At 44.2% G+C, this 23,121-nt stretch overlaps 1 protein-coding gene and 2 pseudogenes across 4 annotated transcripts in view; 2 read left to right on the top strand and 1 right to left on the bottom strand.

The window, feature by feature from the left end:
- Disc1 (DISC1 scaffold protein) overlaps positions 1-23,121 on the bottom strand; it is a 340,459-nt gene that overhangs the window by 300,746 nt on the left and 16,592 nt on the right. The gene's annotated exons all lie outside the window — the stretch shown is intronic.
- Positions 2,415-3,898, top strand: LOC101709987 (BAG family molecular chaperone regulator 5-like; annotated as a pseudogene).
- Positions 12,882-13,701, top strand: LOC101708571 (gamma-aminobutyric acid receptor-associated protein pseudogene; annotated as a pseudogene).

Raw genomic sequence — 23,121 nt, 5'->3', positions numbered from 1 at the left:
TCCCCACATGGCTGACTGGCTGCCATCAGCCACAGGTGGCTGACTGGGGTACATGCAGCCAACCATTTCATCTCACACAGGGGACTGCAGGAGGCCTGCATGTGGGTTCCAAACCTGAGTTCTCCACCTATAGTTACAACAGGAATGAGCACAATGACAAGCACCTCATAGCCTGGTTCAAACCCTAACGGTACCATTTGCTGGCTGTGTGACCTTCCACAAGTTATTCACCTCCCTGAGCCTCAGTTTCCTTATCAGTAAAATGTAAAAGCCATAAAAGTCCATAACAACAATAGAGTTATTATAAGTGTTAAACTGAGTTACTGAGACGACCTAGAACTGTACGTGGCACTTCTAAGTGTGTTAGTAAAAAACATTATTTTTATTTTGATAGTCTATTGCTATTCATGTGTTTTCATCCACATTCATTCCATTTGTTCCCTACTAAGACCATGTGAACAAACTAGGTAAGAATTGTCACACCCCCTTTACAGGCAAGGCCAATGAGATTCAGAGGAAGATGACTTCTGAGAAGCCAAAAGTGGCCAAAAGACCAGGCCACAGTCTTCCGCCTCTACCAGCCCCTAAGTGCTATGGCCTCAGGGCTCTACCACGTCACACATTAGGCAAGACAGAGATACAAATATACGACAGGCAGCACTGGACACAACTATAGTTATGCTGAGGCCCATGGTGAGAGGTGGGACAAACCTTCACTCCAGGCTTGGTCATTCTGTCTCATCCCAGATCACACATGGTTCCAGATCACACATGGTCCCAGATCAAACATGGTCCTGTTACCAGGGTTTTGGGGTGCTATGGGGTCCTCTAGAGATTCCCTGAGCAAAGAATTGGACAAGACAAGCACAAAAGGTACCAAGGTTTTACATTTATTAAAGGTAAGAAGAGAGGTATGCTCTTCAAAGTGAGTGTGGGCCATTAAAGTAGGAAAAGAAGTACACTCTTCAGGATGACAGTGGGCCAATTAAAGAGCTTACAATGGCCACCCTCTTTTATATCCCCCACTCCTCAGGCTGTCCTCAGATCTAGGCCATCCTGTCAAAAAAACTACTTGATTTTGCACCAGAAGAACTGAAAATAGCACTTTCTGATTGATCCCAGGTGCAGGGCTTAGGTGTGTGTCCTACATCTCCGTGACTGATAGGTTATGGCCACTTGCCCAGCTGGCTGGCCATACCCTAATCTCCTGCCTCATCCCAGAGCCCACAAGGTCCCAGAGCACACATAGTCCTGGAAAATACATGGTCCCTGAACACACACAGTCCCAGAGCATACATGATCCCAGGGTCTCTGTCATGCTAAGCATATGACACTGGGCACTGATGATCCCACTGAGTCAGATTGTGGTTTCATCCCCCAAGGATGCAATGCTCTTTATAGCATTGGACTATCGGGGGAGCATTAGGCCAGGGCTGTGGAAGGCCAGGAGGGAGCAGAGCAAGATCCAAAGGCAGATACTCCACCTCTTGGAAAACCAGAAGAGCATTCATCAAAGAACAAGGAGTCCAAAATGAAGTTAGAGACAACACTGAATTCTGGCTTCAATGACCAAAGGAAAACAATTTCACAATTTTATACCTTAAAAATTGAGTCCAGTGAAATCTATATTGTCTTTTGGCTTAAAAAAAAGACTTTCAACTATTTTTTAATCCAATATCAGTCATATTAGAAGAACAATGTTAGGTGAAAAATAATCTGTCTGGAGTTCATTTCTTTTCAAGTCCTACACGCTCTTTTTTGGGAGCCACTCGCCAAGGATGCACCATGGATGCCCTGAAGGGAACCACAGCTCCTGCCAGGGCTCCAGGAAGTGGGGAGACCCACAGGTGGCCTGCCAAGTTGCTGAGGTCACCTGTGTAAGACACGGTGGTGGAAACATGTGATGCCCTGCTCCTTCATCTGCCTGCAGGCTTACACGTCCCACCCCTGCTGGTGGCCTTCCAGAGGTGGCAGAGAAGCAGAGCTGTCACACTGCAGCAATCTTGACCCTCAGGAGGGCAGGAGAGGGCAGAGGCAGGGCAAGGGAGCTCCGCTACCTATGGAGAGCACTTCTGGAATGAGCTGGTAGGAGAGGAGGAAACTTACACAGGGAAGCCCAAGATCTCTAGAAAGATCCCCAGTTTCCCATAACCACGGATCTGCTTTTTACAACTCTTTTCCCTTCTTTTATTTTTAGACAAAGATTTTGACATCCCTGTGACCAGAAATCCACCTGTACTTCTACCAGCCTGCCGGAAATCTCACCTCTTGGGCTAGATCAATATCCAGGCCAAGCCATCGGCCACAGCTAGATCAAGGCTATGATGCTCTCTGTCCACAAAGGCAATGCTTCCTCCCTGGCCTGAATGCAGTCAGCTCACAAGCTCGGCAGGTAGGAAAGAGGGTGAAGTGCGATGGGTTAGGCGAGAATCCAGGCAGGCTCTGAGGGTAGCTGGGGGTCAGCTGTGCCAGCCCCACGCTGTGAAACCTCGAGGTGGCCTTTGCTATTCACCTGGCTGGAGAACAGCTGGTCTTTCTTCAAGAGGAAGCCTGGTATTTTCTCAGAAGACAAGGTGATCCTTTTTGAGTAAATATGAAAGATATCTGTATAGCTGCACTCACTTCTCACCAAACACAGCACCATCCTTACCTCCTATCCCACGAGGTGGTTTTTGGGGCACCTCTGCTGGGGCATCATCTGGAGCACAGTCTCCTGCCTTGACGAGGGTGAGAGCTATCGGATCCACCAATGGAGCTATCAGGTCATTCCACTAGGTAACTTCAAGGAAGCTCAGGCCCTCATGAAAGGGAAGACCCAGCCCTTTTATAGCACAGACAACTCCATAACCGATGAAACTGAAGAAAGCATCTGGGATATCATTCAGAGGCTGACACATGTTAAAACTGGAGGAAAGATCTTGCAGAAAGCAAGGTATGACACTCTAACCAAACTCTGTGCTGTGCAAGAGATTATTGCAGACTGCATGGAAAAGCAGCCTTCCCTGCCACTTTCTGAGGACACTCATCCTTATGTCACCAAAATCAACTCTGTGATGTGTGAGCTGAACAAGTCCAGAGTGTCGTTGGACTTCTGATGGGATTGGACAGTACTGAGACTTGCAGGCACTTATGCCGGGGCTGATTGCTGATGTAGATGCTCTACATGTGCAGGAGCATACAGAAATCAGAAACTATCGGAGGAAGGTAGTTGAAGACATCAACAAATTACTGAAATATTTGAATTTAGAAGAGGAAGCTGATACTACTCAGACATTTGAGCTGAGACAGAACCATGCCATTTTGAAAACAGAAAAGGTCCTCAAGAGGATGAGAGAAAAAATGAATTTCTTCAAGCTCAAAACCCTCCCAAATTGTATCTGAGCGCCAAGGCAGAACTGCAGGGTTTGACTGGACAGCTGGATGAGGCAGTCTTGAAAGAAAGCCCTGCATCTGGGAAAGCAGGAGAGCTGTGTGACTCAAGTGCAAACCCTGACCACTTACATTAATCTGAAGCAGGCCCTGGAGAAAAGGAAGAGTTTACTTGTGAAGAGCACCTGTTGCATAAAGCAGTCTGGGATGTTCTTGGAAACCTGTTGGAGATCCAGGGAGAAGATCTCTCGTTTGATGGAAAACGAAACATCCAGCTGGAGGAGCTGCCGACCAGGCAGTTGCTGGCCATGGATGCAGTAGACCCGTAGGGACAGAAGTGTAAGGCTGCCAGGAAACAGGCCGTGAAGCTGGCCCAGAAAATCCTCAGCTATCTCAACCTAAAATCGGATGACTAGGGTACTAATAATTACAGAGCTCCCACATTGATCTCGCTTGTTTTGCACTTTATATATATACTTCTACGTATTTATAGAGAGCTTTCATTTCATGGAGCCTAAATAAAATTTATGTGTGCATATTTCATTCTCAGTATTTATGATTTATATTTATGAATTATGTTGAAGATCTCTGCCTGATTTGGATGCTGCAAAAGAAATACTACTATAGCACATTAACCTTTCCATTTGGATCATCCATATGAGGTGTGGTTTGTTTGGTTTGTTTTTTGTGTTTTTAATCAGAACATGAAATAGAGGCAGCATTCATAATTTTTAAATGGGTTGTATGAGCATTAACATGTAGAAACTTCAGGATCTAGAAATACATATAACCTTTCATAATACTAGGGAAATTATGAGAAGGGTGAAATTTTTTGGTAAAGTCCAAGTAGTAAGTTTTATTATGCTAAATACAGTAGAAGAATTTTTTCACTTATAAGGCCTGATCGGTTCCACCTAGTGTAAGGAGGAGGGATTGTTTGTATGTTTGTGTTTGTTTGTACTGTTTGTTCTTTCATAAACATTTTTGTTTGGCAAAAAAGCTTTCTCACCTTTCCAAACCAAAGCATGGTACCCAATAAACACCACCTCCCTATTTCCTTCCTCCCACAGCCTCTGATAACTACCAGTTACTTTTTGTCTCTATGGATATATTAAATAATTCAACAACCTTAATCTGTCCTAAAATTTTCAACAATTCTAGCTACATACATAAAGGAATATTGTGTGTGTGTGCACACATGCATGTAACATAAAAATACAAATGTTGGTGTGTATGTATGTGTACAAACATATATGTGAAGTACAGATACATGTACAACAGAAAGATAGATATGGATGCATGCATGGAAGGATAGAATCCCATACCAGAAAAGCCATCCTTCCTACCCCTTTCAAATCTACATTTCATGCAGGTCAATAAAATACACACCACAGAATCTTGAACTGACAGATCCTATACACAGTTGGACACTATCCAATCCTCTGAAAGGTGGAATGTCTTCCAGGTATGATGGTCACCAGCTGCAGACTTTCTTTCTAGGCACAGTGATCACTGCTGTTTCCAGTGAGTGAATCCACTTCACCCTGCTGGAGTGCTTCAGGAGCCCTGAGAGCTGCATGGACAGCAGGGGTGGATGCTGCTGGTCTGGAAGCCCCAGGAGTACCACAAGGAGCAAAGCCTGGTCTCCAGTTCCCATCAGCCTCCTGGTCACCCAAGCCACAGAACTATGACTCCCAGGCTGTGAACATGGCTTCCTTATTATGGAATCACAGTAAGAAGGGATGAAGCATACTGAGTTGTGATTTCAGTGGCTACAAGGTCACCTCAGATTCAGGAAACTGGAGATTGTTCTACTTGAAACCCATTAGACAAGTAGGTGTTAACAGTATAAAGAAAGGCAACAGGGGCCGGGGATTTAGCTCAGTGGTTTCGCTGCCTGCTGCACAAGGACAAGAACTCGAGTTCGATCCCTGGTACCAAAAAAAAAAAAAGAAAGGCAACAAAATGGGAAACAAAGCAAAATTAGTTTTTAACAGGTGAACAGAAGGGGTGTGATGCTCAAGGGAAGGTAAGAGCGATGTTCCATGTGTAAGTTGCTGATGTCTACACAATGGCTGGTTGAGTTATTCTCAAATAGTACTAGAACAATACATAGAATAATGTGGCAATTCAAGGGTAATGTCCCATTTCCCAAGCCCAGTGGTGGTTATGCAGGTCTGATGGTATTCTTCTCAAACAGCACGTGTAAAACCTTACAGACTTCCAGAAAAATGGCAGAGTGGTAAGCAATAATTCAGTCTCCCTGAGATTCAGAATCCAGACTCTGGAAAATAACAACTTGGGAAAGAAAAACAGAAATAGATACTCAAGAACTAGAAAGGATCTGACAGGAAATTAAAACTAACAGAGAAATTGAAGAGACAGAACACACATGGAAAATAAGAGAGACAGTCCGTTCCACCACTCCCAGCCCAGGAGTAGGGGCTTCCAGGCCACCGTTCCACAGCTCCCAGCTGAGAGGAGGTGAGCCACACACAACCCCAGCCCCTGTTCAAATGAGAAGGCATGTAAACAAGTCTCAAAACCAAACTTCCAGATCACCTACAGCAAGCCAAAGGGAAATGAGATGGAACACTCTGATACTCAACCACCTGGACTCCCTGAACTGGCAATAAAAGAGGATCTGGAAAAAATGAAATCAGAAATAATTTCTCAGATAACAGCAGAGATTGTCCTCATAGTGCAAGACATGATTAATAAATCTAGAGAAGAGTTCAGGAACATGATGGAATTCCAACAAAGGAAACAAATGGAATCCATAAAACAGATCCAAACAGATTTCCAAGAGATCAAAAACTCCATTGAAAGTCTACACAGCAGAATGAGGCAATGTGAGGAAAGAATTTCAGATACAGAAGATAAGATTGCAATTAGTGATCAGGAAAAGAAAAATTGCTTTAAAATTGTAAGGGAGAGACAGGCAGGTCTGTGCATGTCCTACCGAGGTCCCGAGTCACGCACAACATGCAGAATCAGCCCTCACCCCAGCAACAATCCACTGGACCCCCACCCCCTCTCCTCTGTACAGCCACCTGGTTCCACACTACAAAGATGCAGAGGACACTGGACCACCAGTCCACGGTACTGAGTCCCGCTGCTCCCGGCCCAGAGGTAGGGGTTTCTGAGCCACCAACCCACTGCTCCTGGTCCAGAGGAAGGAGCTTCCCGGCCACCATCCGTCCCACTGCTCCCAGCTCAGAGGAAAGGGCTTTTGGGCCACCTTCTGTCCTGATGCTCCTGGCCCAGAGGAAGGGGCTTCCGGGGCACCATCCCTCCCACTGCTCCTGGCCCAGAGGTAAGGGCTGCTGAGCCACCATCCCACTCCTCCTGTACCAGAGGAAGGAGCTTCCCGGCCACCATCCCTCCCCGCTGCTCCCAGCCCACAGGAAAGGGCTTTTGGGTCACCATCCCTACCGCTGCTCCCGGCCCCTGTCCCACCTCACCCAGCTCAGAGGAGGTAATCCGTGCAGGCACCAACAGCCCCCACCCCAGTTGAAATGAGAAAACATGTAAATAAGTCTCAAAACCAGACTTCCAGATCACCTACAGCAAGCCAAAGGGAAATGAGATGGAACACTCTGATACTCAACCACCTGGACCCACTGAAAGGGCAACAAAAGGGGATCCGGAAAAAATGAAATCAGAAATAATTTCTCAGATAACAGGAGAAAATGTGCCCCTAGTGCAATACATGATTAATAAATCTAGAGAGGAGCTCAGGAACATGATGGAATCCAAACATAGGAAACAAATGGAATCCATAAAACAGATGCAAATAGATTTTGAGGACATGAAAAACTCCACTGAAAGTCTACACAGCAGAATGAGCCAATGTGAGGACAGAATTTCAGATAAAGAAGATAAGATCAGGGCCTGGAATTTAGCTCAGTGGTTTTGCCGCCTGCTGCGCAAGCTCAAGGACCTGAGTTCGATCCCTGGTACAAAAAAAAAAAGAAGATAAGATTGCAATTAATGACCACGAAAAGAAAAATTGCTTCAAAATTATAAGGGAACATGAGAAATCAATCCACCAGCTGCTAGATGATTCAAAGAAGAATAACATAAGACTGACTGGAATCAATGAAGAAACAGGAGACAGTGCAGATGACATAAAAAAACTCCTCACAGAAATAATGGCAGAAAACTTCCCAAGCAGGGGAAAAGAGCTTGACATACAGATAAGTGAGGTATATAGGACTCCAAATAGCCTTGACCAAAAAAAATCTACACATAGGCATATAATTGTTAAGATTCCAGAAACACAACAGAAGAACAAACTTCTACAAGCAGTTAGAGAAAAGAAACAAGTCACATACAAAGGAAAGCCCATCAGAATCACAGCAGACTTCTCAACACAAACCATCAAGGCAAGAAGAGCTTGGAGTGACATATTCCAAGCCCTAAAAGAAAACAGCCTCCAACCCAGATTTGCAGGATACAACCCAGATTGTACCCTGCAAAACTATCTTTCAAAATTGATGGAGAAATAAGATACTTTCATGACAAAGAGCACCTTAGGAACTTCGTGACTACCAAACCAGCACTCCAAAGAATTTTACACAATATCCTAGGAACAGACATGGAGGATCACAACCCCAGGAAGCAAAGCAAAATGAACCCATCTGGCATGATAAGAAATTAAATGTAAAGGGGGAGAACCCAACAAAAAGAAAAAGTCATGGCAATGACAAGTCAATACATTTCAGTTATAACCATCAATGTTAATGGTCTCAATTCACCAATCAAAAGAAATAGACTGGCAGAATGGGGCAAGAAACAAAATCCAACAATATGCTGCATACAAGAAACACACTTAATTTAAAAAGAAACTCATAGACTGAAAGTTAAAGGGTGGAAAACAATACTCCATGTGACAGGAACCCGAAAAAAAGCAGGAGTAGCTATCCTCTTGGCAGATCAAGTAGATTTAAAACCAACACTGATTAAGAGAGACGAAGAAGGACACTACATCCTTGTAAAGGGAACAATCCAAGAGGAAGAGATGACAATCATAAATGTCTATGCACCAAACACTAGTGCACCCAACTATATAAAACAAATACTAATGGACATGAAAAGTCATATATGCACGAATACAATTGTAGTGGGGGACCTCAACACCCCACTGTCAAAAATAGATAGATCAACTAGACAAAAAATAAGTACTGAAATACTAGAACTCAATCGAACTCTTGAACAAATGAACTTAACATATGTTTACTGAGTGTTCCACCCCACAAAATGAGAATACACATTTTTCTCAGCTGCACGTGGGTCATTCTCAAAAATAGACCACATACTCACACACAGAACATGTTTAAGTAAGTGCCAAGGAATTGAAGTTATCCCCTGTATATTATCAGACCATAGTGCAATGAAATTGGAGATCAATAGCAAAAGAAACTCAAAAAATTTCATAAACACATGGAAATTGAACAACACACTTCTGAATAACCAATGGGTCACAGAGGAAATTAAAGAAGAAATCAGACAGTTCCTTCAATTAAATGACAATGACAATACAACATCTCGGAATCTATGGGACACAATGAAAGCAGTCTTACGGGGGAAATTCATAGCACTGAATACGCATATTAGGAAAACAGAATGAGCCCAATTAAACAACCTGATGCTGCACCTCAAGCTTCTAGAAAAAGAAGAAGAGGACAACCCCAAAGCTCATACAAGGGAGGAAATTATAAAGATCAGAGGAGAAATCAATGCAATGGAGACTAAGAGAACAATACAAAAAAATCAATGAACCCAAGAGTTGGTTCATTGAAAGAATCAACAAAATTGATAAACCCTTAGCCAACCTTGTCAGAAAAAGGAAAGAAAAGGCTCAAATCCATGCAATTAAGAATGAAAAGGGTGAAATTACAACAGACCCAGCAGAAATCCAGAGGATCATCAATACCTACTTCCAGAACCTATACGCCAATAGGATGGACAACACAGAAGAAATGGACAGATTCCTAGATACATATGAATTACCAAAGTTGTTTTGTTTTGTTTTTTTGTTTTTTTGTTTTTGGTAGTGGGGATCAAACTTGGGACCTTGTGCTTGTGAGACAGGCACTGGAACCACTGAGCTAAATCCCCAGCCCATGAATTACCAAAGTTGAACAAAGAAGACCTAAAAATTCTGAACAACCCAATATCAACCAATGAAATTGAAAAGGTAATTAAAAACTTATCATCTAAGAAAATCCCGGGCCCTGATAGCTTCACTGCTGAATTCTACAAGACATTTAGAGAGGAACTGCTGCCACTACTGTTTAAACTCTTCAATGAAATTGAAAGAGAAGCAATACTCCCAAATTCATTCCTGGAAGCAAGCATCACCTTGATCCCCAAAGCAGAGAAAGACCCAACTGAAAAAGAGAACTATAGGCCAATCTCACTAATGAACATAGATGCAAAAATCCTTAATAAGATACTGGCAAATAGAATGCAGAAGATCATCAAGAAGATCATACACCCTGATCAAGTGGGATTCATCCCAGGAATGCAGGGATGGTTCAATATACGAAAATCAATTAATGTAATACACTACATCAACAGAGCCAAGGACAAAAACCACATGATTATCTCCATAGACACAGAAAAAGCATTTGACAAAATCCAACATGCATTTATAATAAAAACCCTACAAAAAATTGGAACTATATAGATTTAATGCAATGCCAATTGAAATTCCAACAATATACTTCACAGAGGTAGAGAAAACAACCCAAAAATTCATTTGGAACCAGAAGAGACCTAGAATAGCAAAAGTAATTCTAGGCAACGGAGATATGGCTGAGGGTATTACAATCCCCAACTTGAAACTATACTACAAAGATACTGTGATAAAAACAGCATGGTACTGGCAAAGAAACAGACCCAAGGATCAGTGGAATAGATTAGAAAATGCAGAAACAACTTCAGACATACTCAGCCACCTCATCTTTGACAAAGGAGCCAACCACCCTCACTGGAGGAAAGATAGCCTCTCTAATAAATGGTGTTGGAAAAACTGGATTTCAACCTGCCAAAGATTTAAAACTAGACCCGTACCTATCACCATGCACTAAATTAAGATCGAAGTGGATTAAAGATCTAAATATTAAGACAGAAACACTAAACTTGCTGGAAGATAAGTTAGGTAGAACTCTTGAAGACATTGGCATGGGAAAAGACTTTATGAACAAAACTTCAGTAGCATGGGAACTAGCACAAAGAATCAACAACTGGGATCTCATCTTATTAAAAAGCTTCTGCACTGCAAGACAAACCACCAATAGAGCTAAGAGACAACCTACAGTGTGGGAAAAAAGTTTTAGCTACTGTACCTCAGACAAAGGTCTACTATCTAGAATATATGAAGAATTGAAAAAAATCAGACCCCCCAAAATCAAAGACCCAATTCAAAAATGGGCATCTGAAATGAACAGACACTTCTCAGACAAAGAAGTAAAAGCAGCAAAGAAATACATGAAAAAATGTTCAACATCACTGGTCATTCAAGAGATGCAGATGAAAACAACACTGAGATTACACCTCATCCCCAGAAAGAATGGCTGCTATCAAGAAATCAACCAATAACAAAGGCTGGCAGGGGGTGTGGAGAGAAAGGAACCCTTCTCCATTGTTGGTGGGAGTGTAGATGGGTGCAACCACTGTGGAAATCCGTATGGAGATACCTCAAAGAACTAGGACTAGAGGTCCCATTTGACCCAGCTATTTCCCTGCTGGGTATCTTCCTGAAAGAATTGAAAGCAACACACCACAACAATATATGCACACCCATGTTTATAGTGGCACAATTTATAATAGCTAAATCTTGGAAACAGCTCAAATGATCATCAACCGATGAATGGATAAAGAAGATCTAGGGTTTTTTATAAAATGGAGCACTCCTCTGCCATAAAGAAGGATGAGCTTGAGACATTTATTGCTAAATGGATGGACCTTGAGACCATACTCTTGAGTGAAATAAATTGAATACACGTGTTTAAATACTGCATTGTTTCTCTGATGTGAGAAACTGAAAGTGGAAATAAGGACTAAAATCTAGAATAGACACTGGAGAATGGGAAGAAAATGTTCAAATGAGAAGGGGAAGAAGGGAGGGGGAGAGGGAAGGAAAGAAGGGACAAGGAAAAAATAGAAACAAAGCTTTTGTACAAAAGGGGGGATGGGGAAAAGAAGCAATATATATCATGTACTGGTACAAATTCCCTATGATGACTGTTATCTAAAATATACCAATAAACGTTTTTCTAAAATAAATAAATAAACTCTTAAAAAAAAAAAAAGACTTAGGCAAATCCCAGGTCACAAACAGGAGGTCTCCAGACAAAAACCATACCCCAGCCATGGCCTTATAGAGCTAGCCCTAGAGGTGACCTGTTGCCATTCAGGGTCCCAGCCATGGATCTCAGAAGGGAGAGAGAAGGCCTTCATTCCCTACACCACTGCTCAGTGGCTTGTGCTATTTTCAATGCAGAAACAGAATAACAACTGGAACCTCTTCCTGAGGCAGGGTGCCTGGACACAACCACCTGGCAGTGCAGCTCAAGGCAAAGTTGCCCCCTCTGACCTCAGCCTCTCTCTGTACTGACCAGGCTCCAGGGTCCCACACTATGGACACAGCCTCAGAGTGACCCACGCAGTTCCACAGTGCTCAGCCTACGCTCTCCACTAACCACCACGTTACCGGCTATGAGCCTGCTCTGTGTCTTGCTTTCTCTCTTCTTTGAGCCTGGAGTGCCAGCTGAAACAGGTGGTAGAGGAATTAGGCAGCAGAGAGTCATAGCCGTATGGAAGAGCTGCCTCTCTCTGAGGTGCTATTAATTCTCAGTTGTAAATGATTGTCTTTTTCTGTTCATGTAAAGTGCTACTCAAAAATCTGACCGCCATTGAAACCTGCCTCAAGAGTGCTGCTAGCTGCAGATGGGTGTCTCTGATTAATTTTCTAACTGCTGCTCTAATAAAATATGAATGAGCCAAAAGGAGCTCTCTCTGTGGCTGTCATCTCAAAGCAACCCCCACAACCTGGGTTTCTGTGCTTATGCTTGTGCAACGGAGAACCACACACTCCTGCGCCCACCCTAACAGAAAATCACTTTCTCATGTGAGACCATCTATAAAGGTCACTGTCACCTTTTTAATGCCATATCTCATGCACAAACTCATTTTCATGGCTTTCTAAATGTCCCACTTTGCATGCCAACTTGAAGATGTTTATTAGAAAACGATCCCAAGTTGTCCACACGTCACACGTAAGTAGTTCCCTGGAGACAGGAGCATATCTCAAGCAAGACCCTGCTTTGGACTAAATTTTTCATAATACTCAGAATTTAAACCTACATCAAAGGCTTGCACCCTCTAAATACCTGACCTTAAAAATGATACGACTCGCTCCGCTGAGTCCGCCCGCTCGTCGCTGCCATCACCGCCTCCCCCCACCCCGCTCCCCGGGTTCCCTCAGATTAGCTCGGTCCAACCCTGTTCCTGGGAGGATGAAGTTCGTGTACAAAGAGGTGCATCCGTTCAAGAAGTGCAGCTCTGAGGGCGAGAAGATCCGAAAAAAATATCCGGGCCGGGTTCCGGTGATAGCAGAAAAGGCTCCCAAAGCTCGGATAGGGGACCTGGACAAAAAGAAATACCTGGTGCCTTCTGATCTCACGGTTAGTCAGTTCTACTTCTTAATCCGGAAGCGGATTCATCTCCAAGTTGAGGACGCCTTGTTTTTCTTTGTGAACAATGTAATTCCACCCACCAGTGCCACAATGGGTCAGCTATACCAGGAACACCATGAAGAAGACTTCTTTCTCTACACTGCCTACAGTGATGAAAGTGTCTATGGTCTGTGAAGCTGCTACCCCTGAGATGGGGGGTTCCATTCTACGAAGAGAGAGGTGGCACCCCTTCCCTGACCTTCACTTCCTTCAGGCTCAAACACCACCTCCCTTCTTCAGGACCTGCACTTCTTAAAAGATTAAGGCTTTCCATCCAGCCCCTCTTAGCAGGAGGGGTAATAGTGGACATGGCCTTTTGTACCTCTCCTTTCTTCTCCTTTTTTTACCATCCTTTCCCACTGCGCTTTATACTTCTTGACTGTCAATCTCTGTCACACCCAGTGATTGTTTTGGTTTCTCTTCCCTTTCTAACTGTCCAGGGAGTTCAGAACCCCAACAATCCCTTTCACAACCTTCTTTTTGGGGGGTAATGAGAGGGACTGAAATTGTGGGGGAGGGAGTAGGAGTCACATCAATAAAGAGGAAACCACCAATTGAACTGAAAAAAAAAATGATACGATTACACCACAGAAAATGACCTGCTGCATGTTCTTGCTAAAAAATAAGGGGGTAGCTCAGTGGCACCGTGCCTGCCTCGCAAGCACAAGGTTCTGAGTTCGATCCCCGGCACCAAAAAATAATAATAATAAAATTAAAAGTAAGAGGAAATTCAGTACTTTTCCCCACATTCCAGCAATGTGGGCATAAGGAATCCACATTCCACGACACCTAGGCCATAAAGGGTGTGAGCTGTAACTGATCTGGGTCTGAGATGCAGGGACACGTCTACAACAGAATACAACTGTCTTCTATCTCCACTTGAGGATTCCTCTACAAAACTCTTCTAGTATCACTTCATATCAAGACACTATATATAGCTTCCTCATCTAAAGAGGCCATGACTACAAACAGAAAGCTCACTTCTGTCTGAGTAATTCAAACACAATTAGCTTTTGGAGTTCAGGGGCTAGACTGAAATTAACCTTTGCACCACCTGCAGTTTGTTTAAACAGATTAATGCCTTCGGGAAGATTACAGTGAAGAATACTTAGGGTCTTAAAGAAAGCCAACCGTTTTCAAGTTGCTCATTTACATTCAAACAGTGTACACTAATTATAAAGACTTCTTGGTTCTTCCTGCCTTACAATACCTCTCCACAATGGTTTCATCTTGGACAAAGCAATAAGTTTTGCTGTTAAGAGTAACTAGAGAAATTATTTGCAGAAAAAAAAATGGAATCAAACTCTGTGTAAATAGGGAAGGGTGGAGGGGGTGAAGGGTGCACAGGGAACGGGAGAAAAAATAAAAACCAAGATGCATCATGTTCTGGTACAAACACCCAATGATAAATGTAAATGTATTTTATACCTAAAATGTACCAATAAATATATATATTTTAAAAATTAAAAAATAATAAAAAGAGTAAGTCTCTGAGAATGCTTTGATGCCTAAATATCTTAAGTGGACTTTGGTTACATCAGTATGTTTCTGTACTGTGCCAAGCACAAACATCTCCCAGCTCCTTTTGAAAGTTTCTGTCCCCAAAGTGCATGTTTTATGATCACTAAATTATTAAAATGAGGTGCTAGTGCCTCTATCAGTCACTACCACCAGACAGATATCATATAAACCCTCAGATCTGGGCCATCTGCCAGGGCAGGCAAAGAGCCAGAGTTGCTGGCTGTTCCCTGAGGGCTAGAATTCAGCATGTACCAGTGATCTCACATGTGGCCTTTAGATATCAAAGCCAGGCACAGATCTGGATGGGGCCAGGTCAGCTGGCAGTCAGAAGCCAACCAGGACCAACATGGTGAGGGTATCTCAGGGCAGGGCATCAGTAGCCACCAAAGAGGGCCAGCCCCCAGTGGGCACACATTAGCCAGCAAGTGTGACAATGTGTTGCTCCGTGGAATGCAAGTTGCCTACATGAAAGGGCCTCCACAATCAACTCTCCATTAGAAAAAAACAACAACAACTAAGCTTTCCAAGAGCAAGGAGACTTTTAGAAGACTAAACAGCACTCAAGAGAGTTCTAAAGTTAGCCTGGGTTTAATCCACCTCAACCCCTCATAGCTTTCTGTGACAGTTAATTGATTGTGCGTCGATTTGAGTAAGAAATGCCCAATTAATTGGCTCAGCGTAGTTCTGGGTGTGGAAAACTCACTCTAGAGAGGATTGTTGCCAGAATGGTATAAAAGTGAAAGGAAGAAGGAAGGATTGCTTGTGTTTCTTCCGAGGAGCTCTAGTCTTTGCTTTCACCTTGCACGTTGTCTCCTGGCTTCTAGCACAGACCCTTCAGCCTGCAGCACCAACCCTTCAGCCTTCCATTGCAGACCCTTCGGCCTCTAATACAAACTCGTAGGGGACAGACGCTACAGTGAGCTCCAGGCCTTCAACTGGAGAGCCTTCAGACCCCCAGGGCACAGGCAGAATTTTTTTGCACTCCTCTACTCTATGGGTGGCCTTTGTGAGCCAATCTTGTAAATTCTTACATATTTGTATATCTTGTATTAAATCTTTTTCTCTAGTAAGCATTGACTGATACACTTTCTGACTTGCCAAACTGTAACTTCTCCAGCCTGGGTTTTCTCATCTCATCTCTTTCTAGTAACTTCTTGCAAGACAGTTGTAAAGACAGACCATGAACTGTGTCCCCTGGAGAGCCACTTGTCCACACTACCCTCCCCTGCTCTCCTCCACTAAGCAGAGTTACCTGGCTACCTGTCTGCCTACCTGCCTGCCAAGTACTACTTTGCACCACCTTCTCTTGGTTCACCAAGTGTAAACTACACTGCATCCTCTTCGGCCTGCCAGCTCCCTACTGGCCAGCATGCTCCGTGGGCAGTGTATCCGCAGGCCAGGACAGCACCTTCACTCTCCATGTGCTTACCCGCCATCTCATTCTGGCCCTGCCATTCTGAGATCTCACCTCAGTCACCTCACAGGCTAGGATGATGACAAGCAAACTCAGAGTCACTTCTGCGGATAACTGACCTGGCCTGCCAGGTATGTGGGTTATCAGTCTAATATGCAGAGTGAAGAAAACCAAGGGGTCAGATCCTGAGGCTGACCACCTGTGGCAGGTGATCCTGAGCAAAGTGGCCTGCCTGTGCCTCAGTTTACTCCTGTGTAAGATGGGGAAATCATACCTGGAGAGACTGTAAGGCACACCACAAAATCATGGATGTGTACTTTAAAAAAAAATCAGAGCTTGTGCCAAGTGATGATTCAGGCTCAGTACATTTTTGTTTCTTTCTCCAAAAGCTCCTGGGCACCTGAGGCCACCCTGTGCCTGAGAGGATCCTAGGATGAGGAAGGGGCTATATGTTTCTTTCCTGGGTGGGGGAACCTGCGAATTAGCTAAAGTAACTTTATTCAACAGTCTGCTTCAGACTTCGTTTTTGCAGCTTTTGTTTTGTTTTGTTTTGCTGTCATCTTAGCTCAAGAGGGTAAAATGCAATAGAGAAAATAAATGGATAAATATAAAAACACCTAAGTCAATGAACATTTTCAAATCATCAGGAAATGTCAAGAGAATCTGTAAGCAATTTCTGACAAATCCAAGGAACTCATGAAAATTGTAATAGATCTCTATTTGCCATTGATAGAAACCCTCTATTTGTGCGTGCCCTGGCCAGAACCACTTGTAAATCCTCCCCATTATTTGGGGGAGCCTTTAAGGAAAACAGTGGCATTTCACATACTCAAAATACTCAAAGTTAGTTTTCTCCTCCTCTCTTCATTTAGCTTTTCAGTCACTGGGCTTTTATTTCTCATCCTCCAGCAACATCCACAGGGCTATTTCTTTTTTTTTTAATGGTCTTCAGCAGCTAAAATAAGCTAGATATGTCTGTTTTTCTCTAGAGTGGCTTTAAAACATGAGTTGGCTCTCGCTCAGGGAATCAACCTTCCTCTGTGCACAGAGTTTAATGAACAACGTCAGCTGACTTAGCCCCTTTAGTTCTATCATCAGGAAAGACCAAGAGAGCACCCACACAGTCAAGCCATCAAGAACATCCAGAGGAAGAACCACGGTGGCTCTTTGATTTGATGGGAATATTCTTCCAAATCACATTCAATGTGTTCCTTTCCTAGCTAAGCGATTTTTTTTCTAGGAGAATCAAGTTTCACTACAAATTTAGGGAAAATAGGAATCTGTGCCAAAGTCCCAGTTGAAGTCATGTTTTCAAGTATTGCACCACAAAAAGATGACACAAAACATGGGGCTGAAGAACCCCCCTTGGACGTGATGCCCCTACTTGATAAAAGATCCTTCAATATTTGACTCACATGGTTTTGGTTTCATATTAAATACTGCTACCTCTTCTTAGAGATCCTGAATTATGAATACGTCCCTGTTTGGTTCCTGATGTTCTTGTCTTAGAAGTTTCTAGATCTTCTTATTTTTCAATTGTTCCATTAACACATGGTCGGTGTCCCTGTGAGGAGGGCAAGCTGAGGATGGTGAGCACGTGTTGGGATGGCAGCCGTCCCTGGATGTCCTTTCTCGAGCAGAGTGTTAGACCAGAAGATCTCTAAAATCTTCTCCAACTTGGACATGTCATGATTTCCTAGTCCTAAGAGACATGCGCATCTCCCCGGTCGCCGAGGGGAAAGGGGTCCACCAGAAGGCCACCCCTGCAGCCCCTCACAGCGCTCAAACAGCAGGCAGGTGGGCCTGGCAGCACTGGGAGGGGCAAGAAGACAGCTGATGCTAGGCTGTGGCATCTTTTAAAGACAAATTTTCTTTTCACACACTTACAGTTGGACATCTCTAATCAGCTTTGTTTTAAATCCACCAATTCAGAGATTACGCTGTGGGTACATTTTCAATTATACTGTTTATCTTGGGAGAGGGCCAGCCAGGATGAAAACCCTTCCCAACCTCTGAAAGAGCTCCCAGCTACAGCAGAGAGGACATCTGGACAGATGAGGTACAGATGGAGTGGAAGCCAAAGGACACCAGGGATGCCACACTGCTCCCCATCCCTCAGAGAAGGTGTACTTCAGGGTTGTTTTGGGGAGTTCTCTCATCAGGCTCTGTCATTATACAGGCAGCAAGCTCACTGAACTGTGCTCTTCAGCAGTCCTACACACCCTGGCCACGAAGGTTCAAAGCTGTGTTCTTATCATGCTGTGCCCAGGGATGGGTACTCTGGGTGCCAACAAGTCCTCAGTATGCCATAGAGGCCTGGTGCCCACAACCAGGAATCTAAGCTTTCACATCTGGGCCACAGCCACCCTAGGGATGGGACATATGGACATTCAGCTGTTTCTCTATACTTTCGTTTTTCTGTATGTTTAAATGAAATAGGACAAGAAAACACATGGTAAGCTGCAAAATGTCACAGAAATGGAAAGCTTGGCTAATGCTGCTTCCCAAGATTGATGCCCTGGTCCTATCCCAACAGCTTACGGATGAAACTGTGTTACAGTGATATGGTGACAGTCTGTTTACTGCCCACTGCTGCCTTCCCCCAAAGTGACAAGGCTCGAGGAAACACATACAGACGTGGTTTGGGGAAAACTCAGAACACAAGAGGGCTAAAAACATCAAAAACTGTTTTGAGGGTATCATGCTCAGATGTCCCTTTATGTACTAAACACTGAGCACCCACAAAGTGCCAGGCATAGGCCACACTCAACACAAGTCGTTTGGGCCTCCCCAAAACCTAATTGAGGTGGGGCTATAGAGTAATACTGCTGAGGACCACTGGGATAAGTGACTTCCCAGAATCCCAGAGCTGGTTAGAACCGAAGCCTCAACAAAACCCCAAGAAGAAAGATTGTCCTCAGCTCAGTTCTATCCGGCTCGCAACAGTCAGGGACGTGAGACCTGCTTCTTAGATGTGTGGCCAGATTGCTGCGGAGCCCTCACCGCAGCCTGTTTTCCTGTTGGCCCATGTTCAGATGCAGCCCCTAGAAGTGTGACTGCTAAATGATGTTGGCTGATTATCCACAGGAGACTGTTAAGAGCTCTCAGAGAAACTCGACAAAGAGGCAACGCCCAAACATAACTGCCATGCCAAAATTTATAATAGCTAAATCTTGAAAACAGCCCATAGGCCCATCAACAGAAAAACAGGTAAAGAAAATGTGGTATTTATGTACAATGGAGCACTACTTGGCCATAAAGAATAAACTTGAGTCATTTGTAGGTAAGTGGATGCACCTGGAGACCACGATTGAGTGAAGTAAATCAGGCACACAAGTTTAAATATCACATTGTTTCTCTTGTGTGAGAAACCCAAAGGGTAAATAAGGAGCAAAATGGAGGACAGATACTGGGAAGTAGAAGAACATGTTTGAATGGGAAGGGGAAGAGTGGGGGGAGGGGGGAGGAAAGGAAGGGAAAAGGATTTTACAAAAGAGAATGGAAGGAAAAAATGGAAACAAAACTTTTCTAAATGGAGAGAGGAAGAAGGGTTGAAGGAGAGGAGGGGAATTTAAGAAAAAGAATTAAGACATATTATGTACAGGTACAAATTCCTTATGATGAATATGATCATTATGTATGGCAAATATGTACTAATTAAAAAACGCATAACTGCCAGGCTCCACAAAGTTTTCTAACAGAAAGGTTTCCAAGCAAAAAATGTGTAGAAGTCAGTTTTGGTTTCAGGCAGAGTCACTGAGTGGTGTCAAATGTAATCCATCAGCCACACAGAATCAGAAGGAAGCTTCTGGAGAAAGTGACCAGGTCAGAGGTAGGAATGGCCGAGGAAGGGGTGCCCATGAGTCTGTCTCTCACCTCTGGGGCAGCACAGCCACAATGGCATGGACACTGTCAGCCATGCAGTCAGCAGGGTCCGCAGGGCAGCACTTTCCCTGTGAGCTACTCAGTGTGTCACCTCAGAACGGGCTTGGGTTCATTCCTACACAACGGGACCCTTACTCAGCACTATTCAGTCATTTTCCTTGAGTGGGAAAGGCAGAAGGAAGCCTGGCTGCCACCAAGAATCTCTGCATCAGGCCCTAGGGAAGCCTCTCAACCCCACACGTCCCTCTGCATCCCTCAGGGGTCACTCATCAGTCAGGGAAGAGGCCGGAAACTTCTGCGCCAACCAGGTAGGCTTGAGTGTGATCTGGGGCCACCTGCATCAGAACCCTGGGAGGCTGGGAAAGTGCAGTTCCGGGAGCCACCACTCCTGACACACACACCAGAATCCCACGGAAGGAAATCGATGAACACTGTGTAGCACTTTTCCCCAAGTGCTTGAAGCAGCCATTGCAATCACCCCAAGGTAGGCAAGGTGGAGAGAGCATCTGCAAGTACTGCTGAGATTGCATGGGAAAGGCAGAAACGTTCACTGATCATGGGCAAAGATATGCAGAAGGGAAGTGACCAGGGTAGACGCAAAAGGTCAAACAACAGGGACAGACAGTGTCAAGATGGCCAGAGGCCACAAGTTGTTCCACCTCCAGTAAATATGCTCAGGACGGTAAGAGGTGTGCTTAAAACAGACAGGCCAAGGCAAGAAAGAACCAGGAAGAAGAGCCCACCATGAAGGGTACAGTGGAATTAGGCAGAATTATACAACTTGAATTCCAGGCTTCATATCTGTTAAAGAAAGAAATCTTCAGATTGGAAAGGCTACTGGAAGCCGAAGAGAGAAAAACAAATAGGAAGAGAATACCTCACCACTTCAAATGAGCTCAGGTCCCCAAGTGAGGTCAGATCCACCATGACCCAGTGCTAGCAGCACCCACAGAGGCTCATGGAAGTACCCTTAGCAGGCTCTGAGAAACTTGGAGCCACCAAAGACCACTGATTGGCAGGCATTCTAGTTTCAAGAAGATGGAAAAAGGCAGGCTGACAGCTCTTCTGTGAAGCTCACTGCAGTAGGCAAAGTGAATGAGAAATGGGTGGGAAAAGTTTATTGATAATACATGATCACATGGTTATTTCGGATGCACCTACTTTGTGTCACACAAGGCTTAAGCACTTATAAATAATATCTCGCTTCCTCCTCCTTGCTGTGCTATTACTAAGCCATTTGCACAGACACAGAGAACTGAGGACCTGCAAGGCTGAGGACGCCACCCAAGTCCGCGAGGCCAGTGTCGGCAAAGTTGGGGCTAAGACTTGAGCAGTCTGCTCCAGAGCCATGAGTTGTGTTGTGGTGGTTTGGTTTTACCTGGTTTTTGTTTTGTGGGTTTAGGGATGGAACCCAAGGCCTCATGCACACTAGGCAAGTGCTCAGCCACTGAGCAACTAAGAACCACATTCTTTGCCACTATGTTGCTTCTCAAAACTATGAGGAATGTCCTATGACACTGTAAAATTTAGATGAAATTAGTGGCAGACACCAAAGCCAGTTTTCTCCTCTCCATTCTTGAGGAGAAAGAGAGAGTTTTCCATGGCATGTCTCTCGGGAGAACAAAGAGTTGAAATGTGGGAGGCTGAGAAGCGGATGTTCAAGGTCACTTTTTTTCTAAAATGTGACAACTAGAAGACTTCACTCAGACCAGTGGTACTTTCCAGGGCACCTTGCTCAGCTCCTACACAGCACAAGGCCACCCATGAAGCAGCCGGTACAAGTGCAGCTGAAAACAAAACCAATGACACAGGATCTCACCTTGAGAAAGAAGAAGCCGAAGGAAAATCGCAGGAGGGAATATGGCATACATAGAGAGCAAACAAAAATACGGAGAGTGGGGTCCCTCAAGAGGAAGCCAGAAACAAGAAACTGGACCCTATAAAGGCAGGGGTCTGTCTAACTTTGGGGAAGTCTCTTATTCAGTATATACACATATATACTCACACCTATGTGCTATCATACATACATTCACTCTAGGGACACTATATTACTACAATAACACCCGTACATCCCCTTACTAACTATAAGCTGAACTTACACAGGGCTCCTCCTAACCAACCAGCTGCTCTTCCCAGAAATATGGCCCTGTCAAGGACAAACAAACAGGCAAAAAAAAAAAAGTTAACACAAAACCCACTTTAAAAAATCCACACATAGTCAGGGGTGTTCAGTTTAACCCAAAAAGAGCCCAGACAGCCAATCAGGTTGTGACAAGTTCTAGACAGGAAAAAAAGGGCCCCAAAACCCAATAAAAGAGGCCAAAGACAAAGCGCTGTGGGTCCTCCATCTTTCCAGAGCCCCTTGCCTCCTCTTCAGAGCAACTTTCCATCTTCTGCTCTTTCCTTCTTACAAATAGTGTTTTCCTTTTTTTAAAACTCCATGGTGCTGAGTTTGTGATCCCCCAGTTGGGTGCTCATCCCAGCAGAGCAGCAGTGCACACCCAGACATGACAACCCAAACCCCAAAATGAAAGATACACACAGAATCAAGGAGAAAAAAGGAAGTATGACTGTAATCCAAGATGACCTGGTGAAAGCAATAACCTTGGAAGGCTAAGACAGGTCCACACAACTCACAGGAACGCACAAGTCTCCCTGGAGGGGCAGAATGCACGCCACCTCAAGTGGATGTTGGGCATTTACTCTGGTTTTCACTCATGGCTCCTGACTCATAACTCCCACAGCCCTTGTTATTTCCTAAGTGACAATAAGGACTTTAAAAAGCATTTGACCCTTTGTCCTTGGTTCCTAAAGTAGCTTTGAAATATTTTCAGAGCAGTAACGTGAAGGACCAACTTTTACTGTAATGTCAGGTTCTTTCAGGCCTCAAATTGCAAAGATCTTTCTCTGCCCTCCCTCCACCTGCTTCCCTTTCTCTAGCCAGCCACAGGAACTAAAAATAGAATAACCTTTGCTGCCTTCCTGCCTTGGAGCTGGCCATCAAGAAATCCTCTAATTCCCTTGTCTGATAGTGAGTCAGAAGACTCCACTTGAAGAGGATCTCACCCCAGACCCAGGAGGAAGGAAAGCTGCCCTGAGGGGCCAGAAGAATCTAGACAGACAGCCTTGCCAGATCCCCACTGCCCTACCAGCATTAGATCAGCTCTTTTTGTCCAGTTTCATCTT

The sequence above is a fragment of the Heterocephalus glaber genome, unplaced genomic scaffold (genome assembly GCF_053883595.1).
Source record: "Heterocephalus glaber isolate CG9 unplaced genomic scaffold, H.glaber_assembly_v1.0 deba00001472, whole genome shotgun sequence".
Lineage (NCBI taxonomy): Eukaryota > Metazoa > Chordata > Mammalia > Rodentia > Bathyergidae > Heterocephalus > Heterocephalus glaber.
Note: the sequence above shows the minus strand (reverse complement) of the source record. Positions and strands in the feature narration are given on the sequence as shown.